This window comes from Stenella coeruleoalba (assembly GCF_951394435.1).
Source record: "Stenella coeruleoalba genome assembly, chromosome: 14".
Taxonomy (NCBI): Eukaryota; Metazoa; Chordata; class Mammalia; order Artiodactyla; family Delphinidae; genus Stenella; species Stenella coeruleoalba.
Window position 1 is genome coordinate 79,634,877 of NC_137160.1, and position 12,565 is coordinate 79,647,441.

A 12,565-nucleotide genomic window follows, 5' to 3' on the forward strand; every position below is an offset into this window, starting at 1 on the left:
AACTTGCCCACCTCTTCCCTACCCCATCGTGAATCTCGATTTTCTTTTTCTTTTGTCTTGAGAAAAACAATCCATTTCATCACCTAGAAAGGTATTAAACGTGTCGGACTTCACCCCCAGGCATTGAAGTTGAAGAGCCGGTTTTGCCCTTGTTTGGAAAAGTGAAGTTGCCAAGTCTATAGCCACCATGGAAGGTTTTAGGTTCCTGCATTTGGGGAAACTTTCTCTGGCAGGGCTTAAGGGTGCAGGTGATTTGAGGAGCTCTGTCTGCTACCCTTTTGGGGGCAGAGTGTCCTGATCCAGATACTTACGAGCTTCCTGCCTCCCCTAAAACTGATGCTGCCAACAAAGGGGCCTTGGGGCAGAATTCTCCAGTTTGTTTCTGTCCTCAAATTCCTTTGCCAACCCAGCAACAGTAAGGGTCATTTATGGAGTGTTTACCCTGTGTCAGACACCGGTGTGTCGGTGCTAAAGGGACCTGAGGGAATGTGGGTCACCCAGCTGGTCACTGGTGAGAGTGGGATTCAAACCCTGGTTTGCCTGACGCGACAGCACTGCTTTTCTGGTGTTGCTTCCACCCCTGACACCAGTGAGGTGGGGAGTCAACCCCATTTGTGGTCCCATCCCTTCCTCTTAAGGAGTAAGTAGCCCAGAATTCTCTCCCAATACCCAGGATGAAATGAACTGACCTCTGACTGCTCCGTCTCCCACAAGAGACAGCGCGCTTCTGGGCTTGATTTTTATTAGGTGCTCAGTCAAGGTCTATTGAGTGACTGAACAAAGGGCTACTACATATGCAGCCACAGTATGTCCAGGATTTTAAATACAAAGATTCAGTTTTGAATACTCTGCTCCATTATCCAATCATACTGTGCCATTTTGGATTTGGGGGGGAACATGGGCAGTATGGGGCAGGGGTCTTGATATTGCAAAAGAAGAGGAAGTACTAGGAGACTTGAATGCAAGCGATGGCCTTGGGCAAATCGCTTAACCTCCCTGAGCCTCCAGTGATTCATCTGGAAAACGGGACAGTAACATCTACATTGAGCTGGCACACACCGCTTTCTTCAACATGTACACATTCCCTCCCCCTCCCCCTCCCCTCTCCCTCCCCCTCCCCCTCCCCTCTCCCTCCCCCTCCCCCTCCCCTCTCCCTCCCCCTCCCCCTCCCCTCTCCCTCCCCCTCCCCCTCCCCCTCCCCTCCCCCTCCCCTCCCCTCCCCCTCCCCCTCCCCCTCCCCTCCCCTCCCCCTCTCTCTCTCTCTCTCTCTCTCTCAGGGCTATCCTCTGGAATCTGTTATGTTTGCACCCAAGGAAGCAGGGGGAGGTTCACTGGGGATACAGAGGGAGAACAGGGCCAGGGATCTGGTCCCCATCTGAGCCCAAGTCCTCTGGCAAGAGGAACTGAGGGCCAGAAGCTGACGGAAGCATCGATGAAGTCTTCATGCCCGGGGGCACACAAGCAAACCGGTGTGAGGCCTTGGCCTGTCTCCTCACCACTGCAAGGCCCATGGTCCCATCCTGCATCCCCAAGACTGGAAGGTCTGGGGACACAGGGAGGTGACTCCCTGGCATGGACATTGTGTCCTAATGAGCACAGTGGTGATGGTATCACCACTCCCAGGGGTGCAGTGACTGAGGACATGTGAAACCCGAACAGGAGAACAGCCTGACGCCAGGTGGTGAGTGCATCTGTCTTGGGGGCTTCTGGGCACAGGTGAGAGGACACGTGGGTGGGACGAGACAGGGTGTTGGAAGTATCCTACAGAAGTAGGCTTGGCCTCGGGACAACCAAGTTGGTTATAGAGTCCCAGCCCTTCTCACCAGCCCCGCTGCTACTGTCTGGTCCGAACCACCATCATCTGTCACCCAGATCCTTACGGCAGCCTTCTAACTGGTCCCCTGCTTCCTCCCCTGCCTCCCACAGACTGTTCTCAACACAGCAGCCAGAGTTGTTGTTGAAACCCGTCAGATGAAGTTACTTCCCTGCTTGATACTCTGTAATGGATCACCGTTTCACTCGGATGAAAAGCCAAAATCCTTACAGTGCCATGAGGCTCACGTGATCCAACACCTGTGCCTGTTCCGCCCCACCTCCCACCACTGTCTGCCTAACTCCCTATGCTCCTGGATGCTGGCTTCCTTTCTCCTCCCCAAAAATGCCACACACGCTCCCACCTCAGGGCCTTTGCACTTGCTGCTCTCTTTCTGTTATACTCTATCCAAAATATGCACTTGGCTCACTTTTCACCTGTGATACTGTGGTTTATAATAAAAAATACATATTTGGTCTTTCTATTTCCAACACAGCTAAAAACCCTCAGAATTTAAGTGATGAAATCAACAAAGGTGTCTTTTGTTACGTTAAGGAGGTGGCTTGAACCCCACCTACGGATGGGAGCTGGTTGCCGGGAAAAACCAATCCTGTAATTAGAGGGTTGAAACTTTCAGTCCTGCCACTCAGTGTCCGGGAGAGTTGCTGGAGGTTGAATCAATTGCCAACAGCCAGTGAGTCCTGCAGTTATTCCTAGGTAATGAAGCCTCCAGAAGAACCCAAAAGGATGGGGTTCAGAGAGCTTCCAGGTTGGAGAACACACGGGGATGCCGGGAGGGCGGTGCAGCCGGAGAGGGCGTGGATACTCCGCGCCCCGAGTGTCTCTTCCACCTGGCGGTTCCTGAGTTACGTCCTTTCATAATAAACCAGTGATCTAGTAAGTAACATGCTTCTGAGTTCTGTGAGCCGCTCTAGCAAATATGTCGAACCGGAGGAGGAAGGTGTGGGAACCTTTGATTAACAGTCCGCGGGTCACAGGCGCAGGCAGCAGCCCAGGCTTTTGGCTGGCATCTGAAGTGGGGTTGGGGGTCTTGTAGGCCTGAACCCTGCAATTGCAACCCTGTGGAATCTGATGCTATTTCCCAGGCCTTGAGTCAGCAGACGCCCTGCTGACGTCTGAGAACCGCTCAGTGTGGTGTGGGAAGCCCCTCCACTCACCCACCCACCTCTGCTGGAATCAACACAGGAACTTTTAACCAGTGACCTTTTTCAGGTCATCGCTTAAATGTCTCCTTTTCAGAAAGGCTTTTCCTGACCACTCTTCTTAAAATTCAACCTCACCCTACCCCTACACGCGCCACCTCCACCCCAGGCTCTATTTCCCTCACAGCATCCCTCACCACCTGACTACTAGATGTAATTGCCTGTCATTGTTGGCCGACCCTCAGCCCAGGAGAACGACAGCTCCACGAGGGCGGGGAGTGTGGTCTGCTGGTCTGTCTGCTTTTCTGCCGTATCCCCGGTGCCTGGAACAGTGCCTGCCATACGCTAGGTGCTCGGTGAACGTTTGTTGAGTGAATGAGTGAATGTATGCGTGAATACAGAAAGCGTGACCTTTTCATCACCCACAGGTGGATGAGGCCTGACACACATGAGCTAATGGCATCATGAGCATTAACTGAGCTCGGGTGTGTAAAGTGCCCACAGCATACAGTAGGCACTCAATTCACAGTAGCTATTATTATTGTTGCCGTTGTTGTTGCTGTCAGTCTTCTCAGCTCTAAACCTCTCTTCCTCCCTCTCTGATCGCTCGCAGTTTTTGCCCCGTATTCCCAGCCTCCCCTTAGCCGCTGGGTTGGTTCCCACTGGGTCTCCTCTCCTTGTTTATCATTTCCTATCTGCCCCTCGATTGTCCTGTCTTCCTGCTTGTCAGGGGAGCAGTGAAATCCGGCAGGCGTCTGGGACCTCATTCTGTCTCCCCACGGAGTCAGTCTCACTTCCTGGAAAAGCAAATCATCATGAACTGCTTCCTCCCTGGACCAAAAACCAAAAGCATCCTTGACAACAATGTACCAGTTCTGGCTGCCGACAGACCTTTTCAGGTGGGACGAGCTTCCAATCAATTCTCATTTCTTCCAGGTGAGAGAGAGAAGCTGTTGGGTGACCCAGCGGCCCGTGAACCTCCCACCAGAAATCACTTCGGCTTCTACTTTTCTGCTTAGCTGAGCTGCCAGCTTCTCTGCAAATTCAGCTCTTTCTCCAAATGATTCGCAGAAACAAACGCTCCTCAAAGGCAGAGGAAGGTCTACCCCTGTGAGCTGGCATCCGGTGCCAGAGTGGCACTCACTAAAGTAAAAACAAGATAGTAATGATGGTAATAATAATAATAATAAATTCTTATAAGCACTAACCAGGTGCCAGGCCCTAGACAGATATGGTAGCTTATTTAACCCTTACCACAACTCTGTCTGGTAGATACTTGCCCACTTTACGGAGGAGGAAAACGAGGCACAGAAAGGTTAAGTAACTTGCCCAAGTTCACACCACTGGTGAGTGGAAAAGCCAGGATTTCAACTCAGGCCATCGGGCTCCAATTATTGAATAGCTACCACCTGGCCAGACACTGCTGGGTGCTGGGAATATAGAAAAGGAACAACAGAAAACACAGCCCCTGCCTTGATGGAGCTGACGGTCGATCAGGGGATGGGGGCATTGAACCATTAAATGTACAAATCAGTGTCTAGCTACAGGTTACAATAATACCAGGAAGGGAAAAGAGCATGACAATCCCTTTGGGCTTCCCCTTGATATATTTGCAATTTCACCAGGACCCACTGGTACCTTTTAGACCCTGGAAGCCAAGTGGCTGTTGTTTCTTGGGTACCTGCTCTGTGCCAGGTACTAAACAGTATGATTTATGCCCAGACTCCCTTCAGTCATTACTAAGAGGGGACTATTTTCATTCCCTCTGACAGGTGGAACACCGAGACTCAAAGAGGTCAAGGGACTTGGTCAAGAGACTCACTTGAGGTCCTCTGACAGCGACAGGCAGAGCCGGGACTGAACGCAGTGAGTCCTATTCTATCTTCCATATGAAAGATCCGATTTCTCAACCTCAGCACCACTGACGTTTTCGGTCGGATAATTGTTATGGGCTGTCCTGTGCATTCTAGGATGTGGGACAGCATCCCTGGCCTCCACCCACTAGGTGCTGGTAGCGCCCCCTCCCTCCCCAGTCCTGACAACCAAAAATGCCTCTGGGCATTTCCCAGTGTCCCCTTTGGGAAGGTGGGAACCATTCCTATTTAAAAACCGCTGCTATAAACCTCCATCCCCACCCCGCAGACTGCGCCTTACTCACCTCTGACAACTAACACCAGGGGCTCAACTAAAGTTTGTTAAATGAGAGAATGGAATAAAGGAAGGGAGGAAGAAAGGGAAGGGAGGAGGAAGGAAGTCTGTAGATAAATCAACCCGAATTGATTTTGTGACTCAAATTCTATTTAAAGTACCTGGGGTGAGGGGAATTAGGGTTTCAAAGAAACTTGTGATAAGTTCTACGTGAAATGAACAGTCTTTCTGTGATATGATTCAATGTTACACATACAACCACACACAGCCACAAGCACTCATGAGCACACACACACACACACACAAAGTAAAGATGTCCTGCGGGTTTGGCTTTTCTACCTTAAGTTGACCTAGAGACCGCCACCCAAAACGGGGTTAGCCAAGCAGCGCTTGTTTCCTCCCAGAGGGAATTCAATTACCCATCTGGCAAAACACCCCAGAGGCTCCTCCAAGCTTCTTCACGGCACAATATTTATCAGCGATTGCGGCGGGCCGTTTCCGACCAGCAGAATAACGAGCCGCCACACGCAAGATTCTTCTCGTATCACACTTTATTGGAGCACAGCTTGGTTGAAGAAAGATGGAAGGAAGACCCCGCAATCCTATAGCAGTCTGCTTATATAGGGATTAAGAACATGTGTCGCTCTGTGATTGGCTTTCGCCGATGGTGCGATTTGTGAGCCAGCATCGGATAGGTCGCTACTTTAAAACCTCATTAGTATACTTAGCGCAAGCGCAGTGGCCACAGGAAGGATGACTCAGCTTATTTCAGCTTCCTGCCGCGTAGCAGTTAGCTGACCGCGCCCTACAAGCGATTGATTATTATTAGGACCAAGAGGGTCCCAGTTGGCCTGGGATAAGCTTCTGGCTGCCCACGTCCTCCCATCTCTAGTTCTGCCGGAAGTAGCTGGTAATACCGTAATCCCCTCAGCTCACAATGTCCCCAGACTCGGGAACAGCCTTTCCGTTTGTCCATTTCAATCAACAGAAGCACCGGTGTTTCCAGAGCAGATGTTTCCTGTCGGTACTTTCTGTGTCCTGAGCAGGTGGCCCTGTTAAAGCCTCTCGCTCAAGGCTTTCATTCCTGGATATGAGTGACGGGCGACAGGGAAGGGGGCTCTGACATCAGATCCAGGCAGGACAGACTTTTCCAACCTAGCAGCTTCCACGTGCTTCCAGAGGAGACCGGGATGTGTCCTTGTATCGGGTGCCTGGTAAAGAGTGTAGCATGTGAGAGTCGCACATGGAAGGGCCTCCAGCACTTATTGGTTGAGTGACTGTGAGATGATGGAAAACAGATGTATTGGTCTCTGCTCCATGGTTCCTGGCACAGAGCTCCTGAAACCCTCATAATGTCCTAAGTGATAACACTGGGAACATCTGTTCTAATGAGGCAACTCTGGGTGGGCACTGCTCACCCAAAAGACCAAGCCGTAATTAGAAGCTTGGAATTTTCGGCCCCCAGCCCCTTCTCCAGAGGAGGGGGGCTGGCAGTGGGGTTAATGATTGATCATGCCTACGTGATGAAGCCAATACTATGGAATTTCGGGGAGCTTCAGGTTGGTGAACACATCCACGTAATGGAGCGACACACCCAGCTCTGCGGGGTCAGAAGCTCCCGTGCTCAGGGCCCTCCAGACCTCGTCAACCTATGTGTCTGTTCATCTCTGTCCTTTATCATATCCTTTAATAAACTGGTAAATGTGTTTTCCCGAGTTCTGTGAGGTGCTCTAGCAAATTAGGGTCATGGGAACCTCCGGTTAGTAGCCACGTCTGACAGAGGTTGTGAGGAATCTGGGGACCTACTACTTGGGATGCGAACAGTGGGTGGGACCGAGCCCTTAACCCATGGGATCGACTCTACTCCAGGTAGGTAGGGTTAGAATTGAGTTCAGTTGTAGGACACCCAGTGGGTGTCATGGAGAATTGCTTGGTGTGGGGAAAAAACCCACAGACATTTGGTGACCGGAAGTGTCAGAAGTGAAGCGTCCTGTGTGAGTAGTTAAGAATACACCCAGGAGGGAAAGAATAGTTTATTCTAATACAGTGGCTTTAGCTCTTGGAGTCACAGTGCCTTCCTTTGTGAAATAGAAATGCTACTCCACCTGCCTCATAGGGAGCTACATGTGTTGTTGGCTAGTTTCAGGCTCTGTAGTAGTAGGTGAGTCATACATAAATGAATTGAAATCCTAGAAAAAGCAGTGTGACTGGGGAGGCGATAGTCACAGTGATTTGATATGTGACATAAAGAACTGAGTTGCTGACCTTAAACTGAGGTCAACTTGTTATATACAAGGGTGTGAGGCCAGGAATAAAAATAATGTGAACTTGCTTCTGTCTGGCTACTTCCTGTGAAATTGAAGGGAATTCGTATTTATCAGGACAATGCCAAGTTCAGTCTCATTTCCTTTATTATCTGATGTTTGGGCTCTTTGTTTTGATTGGGCACGGACAGGAAGTCACTGGCTCAGCATAATGGTCACGAGTTTTCTGGTGTTTTGCTAAGAACAGAGCTGGTAGATACGTACGAATGGTAGTAGGAAAATTCTTCAGGTTTCTAGACAATGGTGTTGATGGTATAAGGTTTGAAACAAAAACCCTGAATTTATGTCTCATCCCACATGTCAGAATCCGTGTGTCATTTGGGCATGGCTCTTAACCTCTCCAGTCCACGATGTAACGGACACCATAGTTTGTTTTTCCAGACCACCTCCCTCTTTCCCACCAAGAACACTCACTCACATTTTCCTGTGGGTACCTTCCCCCCACCGCCACCACCTTTAGCTCTGTTGTTTTTGGTGGAATTGATCCCGCCCTCTGCTCTAGAATGGGCCCTGATTGGCTCAAACCAGTAAGTGCTTGTATCCATCGTCCATTGTGATTGGTTGAGGGATGGGCACCTGATCTAAGTCACACCAATAAGATATGAGGAGAGGTTTTCTGACGTTTCTGAGACAGACAAGTGCTCTGCCCTCCATGAGACCTGCCACAAGAACTCCTCTGTTTCCCTTTTGGGCTTTGTAATGTGAGGATATGGGAATAGGAGGGCACTATGGGTCAACCTGAGGATGAAGCGAACAAAGCAGCAGAGAGAATCATCCAGAAACAAAGCCAGAAACTTAATGACAGCACGGACCCCTGGATCAAACCATTCCTGAATCAGAACATTCCGGGGCAATTCAGTTATGTGAGCCAGCAATCTCACCACCCCCCATTTTCTTTTTTCCTAAAGCTAGTGTAGGTTGGATGTTCATTCTGTTGCTTGCAACCCAGATATTCCCAACCAGTACACTCTGTTTTCTCTGCCCTACTCCCTCTCCACGTTTCTAGAAGAATGAAACAAGGTAATAAGGCATGTGAAAATGATATGTAAAGTGTAAAGCACTGTACCAAGTAGATGTGGTGAAAATCAGAACAATTATTATCGCTGCCTCAAGGACTTCCTAGCTTAGAATAATCCAGTTGGTGCCAAGTGTAGACTATTTCCTTCTATTCCTCTGAAATATATTAGTTTCATTATGTTGAAATTATTAGATTATGCATTGATAATGGTGTTTAATGGGGCTAACAGTATTATTCTCCTGTAAACAGAAATGTATATAATTAATAACTCTGTTAAAGTTCCTGTTATTCACGGGTACAAATTACAGCCTCATCAATGTGAATCCAGTCTGTGTAGTCTGAGTGAGAACGGGCACTCAGTCCTCAAGGAGAGGAGTATGAGGCCTCAGCATCTTCACTGGCTTCCAGTTGGTAGCACTTGCTTGGAGAAAACAGGAGGTTATGTTCCAGCTCTGCCACTGAACTTCTGTGTGACCATGGACATGTCACTTAACCTCTCTGGGCCTCAGTTTTCCTGAATATAAAATGAGGAGGTTAGGGCTTTCCTGGTGGCGCAGTGGTTGAGAGTCCACCTGCTGATGCAGGGGACACGGGTTAGTGCCCTGGTCCGGGAGGATCCCACATGCCGCTGAGCGACTGGGCCCGTGAGCCATGGCCGCTGAGCCTGCGCGTCCGGAGCCTGTGCTCCGCAATGGGAGAGGCCACGACAGTGAGAGGCCCGTGTACCACAAAAAAAAATAAATAAATAAATAAAAAATGAGGAGGTTAGACTTACTAGAGATTTTTAACTTTTGGTGAACACCTGTGAGAAACTGCTGACATTTGTGGGTCTTCTCCAGAGAAGTTCGCTTCTACATTTTATATATGGAATAGTTTATATATTATAGCAAAAGGCACATGGAAAACTCCATTTGCTTTTCCTTTTTCAGCAAGCAAAACAAACCTTAAAAATCCAGATTAAATGACCTCTTAAACTCTGTATTTTGAGTGTCCGTGATTCCATGATTTTTCAGAAGTAACAGCCATTTTGAGTTTTAGAAAGATTACTTAATTAAAATGTGGAACTCTGTTGGGCATGCATGTCAGTGGGGAGAGGTTAAAAGCAGGGAGTCAGCGAGGACGCTATTGCAGTCATACTGGTAAGAGATGATGTGGTTCAAACAAGAATAATAAAATGAGATGGATTGGAGCCAGGATAGCTGGGAGACAGGGCTTGGTATAAATTAGATGTAGGAAAGGAGTCCCAGGATTCTGGCTGTCACTTAGAATTAGATACAGCTGTGAGTAACAGGAAACCCAAAACTACAGTGGCTTACACAAGAAAGAAGAATCTTTGTCAGGTGAAAGGCATCTGGAGATAGGCAGTCCAGGGCTGTTTGGAAGCTCTTCAATATTTAGAGAACCTGGTTCTTTCCGTTTGTTCTACCATCCTGTCACATTTGTTCTAGCCTCAGGGTCCAACATGGCTGCAGGAGTTCCAGCCATCACACCTGCATTTCAGAGTATAAGAAGGAGAACAAGTGAAAGTACAAAATGGAGCCCCTTTAAAGAGATTTACTGGTAGCAAAGCTTCCACTTGTATCTTATCAGCTGGAACTCAGTCATGTAGCCACAGCTAGCTGTGAGGAGGCTGGGAAATGTAATGTAGTGTTTTCCTAGGCAGATTGCTCAAGATTCTGTTACTGAGAAGGGAGAATGATTATTCGGAGGCAACTAGCAGTTTCTGTCACAGCTTCCACTTACAAAGAGACAAAGGAAGGTAGAGGGGTGGTGGAGGAGAGTCAGATTTAGGGAGGAAGGTAATGAATTCAGTTTGGGACATGCTGAGTTTGAGTGCCTGGGGGAACAGCTATGAGAGTTGTCTAACAGGTAGTTGAGTTTACAAGTATGAAACTCAGGGAAAAGGCTTGGGCCAGAGCTAAAGATTTGAGAGCCACTGTGATATGAAGGACATATGGAACGAATCATCTCAAAACACAAATCTAATCATCTCAAACTCCCTTGCCATCTTTGAAATCGTTCTTTTCATAGCTTTCAAGATAAAGATGAAAATCCTTAATGTCATCTACACTGATTGTCATATTCTAGCCCTGACCGCCCCCCCCCCAGCTTCCTGTAATACCACTCGCCCCTTTGCTCTCCCAACCCAGGACATGCACCTCCCTCTTCAAGGTCCTTGTGGGTGCTGGTCACTCTCTCCTCTCCATCTCTGCCTCTGGCACTCTACTATATTTCTTCTGTCGACCTTTACAAGCCTTATAATTTGGGGAGACTGGAATACTTACCCCATTTTACAGATGAGCATAACATTGGCTCAAAGGGGGAAGGAATATCTCTAAGGTCACACAACTAGTAAGTGGCAGAATCAGACATTAGAGCTGAAATTTTATGAGCAGCTGGTACCCTGTTCTCTCCACTGAGCACACCAGACTGCTACTATTGTGTGGCTCTCAACTGTCTAACAAGAAAGCACAGAGGAGGGGGTGGGGGGAAGCCCCAGACGCTCGAAGAGCTGACTCCAGTGGAAGGCTTATTAAATCAGTCTGGACGAAAGCCTGCCCCATCACTCCCTCTTCCCTCCCTCCCACCTTTTCTTCCCACTTCCCAGAGGAACTTGATTAATCCATTAGGTTTAACCTCTCTTTAACTTCCTGATTAGTTACATTTATAAACTCCATTTGTTTTTGCTTTCTCATCAAGCCAAACCAACACCCCCAGAAAAAAATAGGGCAATTTTCAGTGCCACTGATCTACTGCAATTTCTGAAAATCAGACCGAACTGAGGAGAGACATGACTAGAATTTCAATTCTTCCTGTTCCCGTTGCAGTCATCTTTGCTGAAATGGGAGAGAAGTGTAACAGAGAAGAAAACTCAGTAACGGCAGGACCCCAGATTTGACCAAGGTGGCAAAATACCAAGCCTGTTAATAAAGCAGATTAATAAATTCTGTAGTTTCCATCTCCTGGTTGAGCAATAAAGCTGCAAAGTGAAATAACAAAACCCAAGAGATTATACCTTTTCATTGGCGAGGTAAAATACTCAACGATGATACTGGCTCCCCTCCTTCTATTCCCTACCCCCCCCCCACAGTCTCTGGTCCAAACAACAGCTGGAGGGGATGCTTTAAAATTAAATTACTTTTTTATTTTGACAAAAATGAGACATGTGTATCGTTAGAAGCCAAACTTTATTATAAAAGTTATAACAAAATTTCAGCAGTCCCCTCTGCCTCATTCTAAAATATCACTCCCCAGGCCTGCTCTGCCAAGGCAAATCCATTCGCTATTTGGGGATGTCTTTTCTGGTACTTACCTCCATATTTTAAGTAATGTACTAATACTGTTTTTTATTGGGTTGTCAATTGTAAGCATTATTTATTATGGAAGATAATGAATTCTCTTAATGACACCCCCCAGTTTCTTTCTCTTTCTACCTCTCTGCCCCCCACGTTTCATAAAATATCTTCTATACAATATCTCAATTTTTGTTTAAACCACTGTTCAGTGTTAACATTATTAGAACCATGTAAATTCAGTCCTTAGCTAAGTATTGCACTATGATTACATGTTCTTTATTTTCTAACCTTTTATTTTTCCTGGAGATAGTAATTGCCTCTTGTTTTTATTTGCTAAGTTCCCACCACTAGTTCTTCCTAAAACCTACAGCTATGATACAGAAATCTTAATACCATTTTTCCACATGCTCAAATGCAACATGTAATCTTCCACTTCCTCCCTCCCTTCCTTTCTCCCTTTCCTCCTCCTCTCTCTTTTGCTTTCTTTTCTTCCTTCCTCGTTTTACTTTCTTCTACTCTTCTTCCTCCTCTTCCTTCTCTTTCCCTGGGCTCTCCATTCTCATCCTTCCAAAGGAACTGGTTTCTTTTCCAGCCCCTGCTGCATGGCTGTTGACTTGGTATTATCTTTTGTAATTATCCTGGGGCTTTAACTTCTCTCCTGAGTTGAATACCTAGATCCCCGCCACTTTTTTTGGATAACTCATTTGCTTTGCTGTAACCTTTAGGAGCTTTTTGAGAAAGGTACTTAGGAAATATTGAATACTTTGAAGATCTGAAAATGTCTTTCTTCCTTGATTGACAAT

The 12,565-nt window shown here is 47.4% G+C and overlaps 1 protein-coding gene across 4 annotated transcripts in view; it reads left to right on the top strand.

The window, feature by feature from the left end:
• CCDC60 (coiled-coil domain containing 60) overlaps positions 1-12,565 on the top strand; it is a 265,864-nt gene that overhangs the window by 44,390 nt on the left and 208,909 nt on the right. For 2 of the 4 annotated variants that reach the window (XM_079941757.1, XM_079941756.1), the window contains exons 4-5: positions 3,913-4,147; positions 4,749-4,842. The exons of 1 other annotated variant lie outside the window; for it this stretch is intronic. The gene's annotated coding sequence lies outside the window, so the exon portion shown is untranslated. The remainder of the gene's footprint in view (positions 1-3,912; positions 4,148-4,748; positions 4,843-12,565) is intronic. One more of the 4 variants, XM_079941758.1, reaches the window with a different exon arrangement.